The sequence below is a fragment of the Rhinopithecus roxellana genome, chromosome 22 (genome assembly GCF_007565055.1).
Source record: "Rhinopithecus roxellana isolate Shanxi Qingling chromosome 22, ASM756505v1, whole genome shotgun sequence".
Classification (NCBI taxonomy): domain Eukaryota; kingdom Metazoa; phylum Chordata; class Mammalia; order Primates; family Cercopithecidae; genus Rhinopithecus; species Rhinopithecus roxellana.
Window position 1 is genome coordinate 1,881,170 of NC_044570.1, and position 4,962 is coordinate 1,886,131.

A 4,962-nucleotide genomic window follows, 5' to 3' on the forward strand; every position below is an offset into this window, starting at 1 on the left:
AGAAGAAGAAGAAGAAGAAGAAGAAGAAGAAGGAGGAGGAGGAGGAGGAGGAGGAGGAGGAGGAGGAGGAGGAGGAGGAGGAGGAGGAGGAGGAGGAGGAGGAGGAGGAGGAGGAGGAAGAGGAGGAGGAGGAGGGGGAGGAGGCGGAGGAGGGGGAGGAGGAGGAGAAGGAGAAGGAGGAGAAAGAGAAAGAAGAAGAAGAAAAGCAAGAAAATGTGCATTAGAAAACATGAAAGGTGGACTCTAACAGGAAGTAATTAAAGACACAAACATGTTGGAATGCTTTAATGTAAGATCAAAGGTTAACTGTTCCTGCTAGCTGTGAAATTCCACCATGTGCTGACAATGATGCAATCCGAGAGCATAATATGATATAAAATTTATTGTTCTAGTGATGACACAAGTAATTGTGATCATGGTCACTGAAATCACTAGTTATGAACTGCAATGAAGAAAATCTTTGCCAACTAAAATTCAACTTTAAAATAACTGGTGAAATGTAATTGAGAAAATACTGAAGTATATAGCGTGTGTTAACCTTTCTCTAAATTTTCAGACTGTCTGTATGTGTCTTTGTGTGTTTCTGGGAGCATTTATTCCCTTTGTGCCAACCAAATTCTTGCCCCTATTTTATTTATGCCACATTAATTGAGAAGTCACATTCTTTTTCCTAACTCTAGTTACTTCTCTTCTCTTGCCTGCTGTCATTGTTTGGTATGTCCCTCCAATTTTCACGTTGAAATTCTGTGTCTATTGCGATAGTGTTGACAGGTCGGAATTTTAAGAGATGCTTAGCCATATGGGTGCAACCTCATGACAGATAGTATTATCTGGAGAATAAGTTAGGTGTTGTGTGGGTGGACTTTGGGTCAAAGGATGAGTTTTACCCCTAATTTCTGTTCATTACATGTCCTTCATTGTATGGGGCCATCCTGCCATGTTGTAACGAACAAATAAGATCTCATCAGATGCACCCCTTTAGACTTCCCTGCCTACAGAACCATAAGCAAAATAAGTCTTTTGACAAATCACCCAGGCAGTAGTATTGTGTTGTTTCAACAGCAAATGAACGCAAAGACTATTGTTTCTTCCTCTTCAGAGAACTTACAAAGACACATGAAAAATTTCCATTCAAATGATCCATATATTTATTTGTAAGAAGTAGTACAATAGCCTGTCACTGAAACAAAACCCCATTTTACTCTTAACTAAACTTTCATAAATAAAAAAAGGAAACATAAAAGTAAACATGCAATTTTATTGCTCAGTAAGGTAACTGCAGAATTCTTTATTTATTTATTTATTTATTTTGTCAATGTAAATGTTAGTCTCCGTTGTCGTGCATAATTTGGTGCAGGTTTTATGGAAGCTCAGTTGTAACTAGTGTGATATTTGTCCAGTGGTGATGGTTGAGTAGCTGGACTGGAAAGAGGGCTAGATGATATATCAGCTATCGTAGACATTTGCAACCACCGGTGGCCTGCTGGTAGCAGGTTAGAATGCGGAGCCTGATTGACTGACACTACAGGATATCTCATTGGAACAGCAAGTGATTCTACTATCAGCCGCAAAAAACAGTTTTGAAAGGGAGATATTATGTGGTATTGAGAATTTGTGGTTGTAATAAAATTCACAATGCGCCCCTTGCTTGCATGTATTTGCTGTGAGAGTGCATATGAATGGTACTCAACTGATTTAAAATGTCACCTTGATCTGCTGCACTTTGTTCTGATGGTCCAATTGAGGTTGAACGTGAAGGAGAAGGGAAACCGCATATAATTGGGTCAGATGAACTAGCAATTGTCATTCCGAGAGAAGATTCCCTTGTTAGAGACATATTTAAATTTGTAGAGGTTGAAAATAAACTTTCTTCACTAACTTCAGCAGCTAAGGCAGGATTATGCTTCTCCATGTTAGCCCCTTCTCTAAAATGCCTCTGGTTGAAATCTTCATGGAATAAAGTAGGTGTAAGTGAAACATTTTTAACATTAATTCTTCTTTTCACTCTTACTAAAAGTTGGGGACAGCCACGTCTGAAATTTGGATTATAATAGCACTTAACCTAAAACAAAAAATAATGTAATTCAGTGCCACTTTAAACCAAGGGACAAGTGACAATAACAAATATAATACAATAAATTTCAGATTTCTGCTTCATCACACAAACTTAATGTCATCAAATAATTCATGAACATTGATTACTATTTTTACGCATGTGCTTTTCGGAAAAAAGCACTCAAGTTGTTAAGCCCTCAAGGGAACACAGGTTACATATTAATAGCAACATTTTATTAAATGGCTTTGGTACATTTATTTGGAGTTCAGTGGTAAGATTCAAATTTGTTACCAACATTTCTTTTTTTTTTTTTTTTTTTTTTTTTTTTTTTTTTTTTTTTTTGAGACAGAATCTCGCTCTGTCGCCCAGGCTGGAGCGGAGCGCAGTGGCCGGATCTCAGCTCACTGCAAGCTCCGCTCCCCGGGTTTACGCCATTCTCGTGCCTCAGCCTCCCGAGTAGCTGGGACTACAGGCGCCCGCCACCTCGCCCAGCTAGATTTTTGTATTTTTTTGTAGAGACGGGGTTTCTTTTTTTTTTTTTTTTTTTTTTTTAATTTTTTTTTTTTTTTTATATTCCAGAAATGTTTTTATTCACTTATTTAGGAAGTGTATAATTGAGTCCTAATTAAATGTCAGCCATTGTGCCAGATTCTAGGGTTACATCAATTAATAAAGTCAGACAACTGAGCTCACATCTATGTAATAAAGATTATAAAAACAGCCTCAAATTAGTCCCATATTTTTGCTGAATAATTCCACTTTCTTTTTTTTTTTTTCTTTTTTATTATACTTTAAGTTCTAGGGTACATGTGCATAACGTGCAGGTTTGTTACATATGTATACTTATGCCATGTTGGTGTGCTGCACCCATCAACTCCTCAGCACCCATCAATTCATCATTTATATCATGTATAACTCCCCAATGCAATCCCTCCCTCCTCCCCCCTCCCCATGATAGGCCCCAGTGCGTGATATTCCCCTTTCCGAGTCCAAGTGATCTCATTGTTAAGTTCCCACCTATGAGTGAGAACATGCGGTGTTTGGTTTTCTCTTCTTGTAATAGTTTGCTAAGAATGATGGTTTCCAGCTGCATCCATGTCCCTACAAAGGACGCAAACTCATCCTTTTTTATGGCTGCATAGTATTCCATGGTGTATATGTGCCACATTTTCGTAATCCAGTCTGTCACAGATGGACATTTGGGTTGATTCCAAGTCTTGGCTATTGTGAATAGTGCCGCAATAAACATACGTGTGCATGTGTCTTTGTAGTAGAATAATTTATAATCCTTTGGGTATATACCCAGTAGTGGGATGGCTGGGTCATATGGTACATCTAGTTCTAGATCCTTGAGGAATTGCCATACTGTTTTCCATAATGGTTGAACTAGTTTACAATCCCACCAACAGTGTAAAAGTGTTCCTATTTCTCCACATCCTCGCCAACACCTGTTGCTTCCTGACTTCTTAATGATTGCCATTCTAACTGGTGTGAGATGGTATCTCATTGTGGTTTTGATTTGCATTTCTCTGATGGCGAGTGATGATGAGCATTTTTTCATGTGTAGAGACGGGGTTTCACCGTGTTAGCCAGGATGGTCTCGATCTCCTGACGTCGTGTTCCGCCCGTCTCGGCCTCCCAAAGTGCTGGGATTACAGGCTTGAGCCACCGCGCCTGGCCTATTACCAACATTTCTTAAAACCCTGAAACTTTAATGATCAATTTAAACTCAATAATTTCAAAAAATTAAATAATTTTTACCTTAAAATCTTGTCATACTGCATGTATTAACATATTTACTGATGTACAAAGTAAAATTATTTATATACTCTATGTAAATTGGTTACTGAAATATGTTAAGTACCTTGCTTAAGACACAGAATTCTTTCTCTTTGGCCAGAAAGGTGGGTAGAAAGGCAAATCTTTCAAAATTCGGTCTAATTTTACTAAATCCATAAATGTTGAGCTGTCGAACGAAACTTTTGATATTGTCAGTTTGAAATATTCAGCAAGGATTCTTTCCAAAATTTCTTTTGTGAAGTGTTCTTCATATATCACTATGCAAGTTCCATTCTCATCCCATGAAATAGACTTGAATTGGTCACTTTCAACTATTTTCCAAAGTTTCCTGGGAAAGGTCAGAGAAAAGAAATCATTATCTTTATCTGGCTCAGAGACACAAACTGTGTAACGTGGTCTTTTTAAGAAGAATCCTTGTGACAAAACCTGAAAAGCATTTTCTTCAATCGTTGACTTTAAGTCTGAGTCCCCAGGGAATGTGTGTTCACACAATGGAGACCTAGTGGAGGCTTCTGAAACAGTTAATTCATCTTTGGGAGAAAAATCTTGAGTTTCTGAAGAACCGTGTTCCATCTCAAATACATATTTATTTAGCTGCTGTTCCAACCTGCATGGTTTTTGCGATTGCAGCTTCAAATGCTATCAGGAGTTCTAGGTAGATGAAGTAATCTACACCATCACCATGGTTCCCAAGCTGAGTAGCAATGATATCACAAGAGGACTTTGGTCTCCTAGCGACCAACAAAAATCTGGCCCAAAATGTTTCCTTCCCAGCCTGAGAAATGCATCCAGCAAAAATAAAATCTAGATTGCTCACTTACTACGTGTAAGATGCAAAAATCTCATCTCTGTAACAGCATATAAATCAATAAGAAAATAATGTCCTCAATCGCTGAAATAAATGTAATTTCTCCCTCACACACAAACTCTTACTAGATTGGTGAGGGGAGCTTCAGACCTGGTAATTGCAAAATGAAAAGGAAAAAGAAAAAAAAATCAGAAGAATTTTGAAAATAAACATGCATACTTACCATTCAAAAGTTTCAACCTTCTGCTTTAGCACTGTTTCTCTTCCTCTTAGTAAAAACCATGTTTTTACTTAAAGT

The 4,962-nt window shown here is 37.8% G+C and overlaps 1 pseudogene; it reads right to left on the reverse strand.

The window, feature by feature from the left end:
- Positions 1 to 1,370: 1,370 nt before the first annotated feature.
- LOC104659771 lies at positions 1,371 to 4,429 on the reverse strand (annotated as a pseudogene).
- Positions 4,430 to 4,962: the final 533 nt, after the last annotated feature.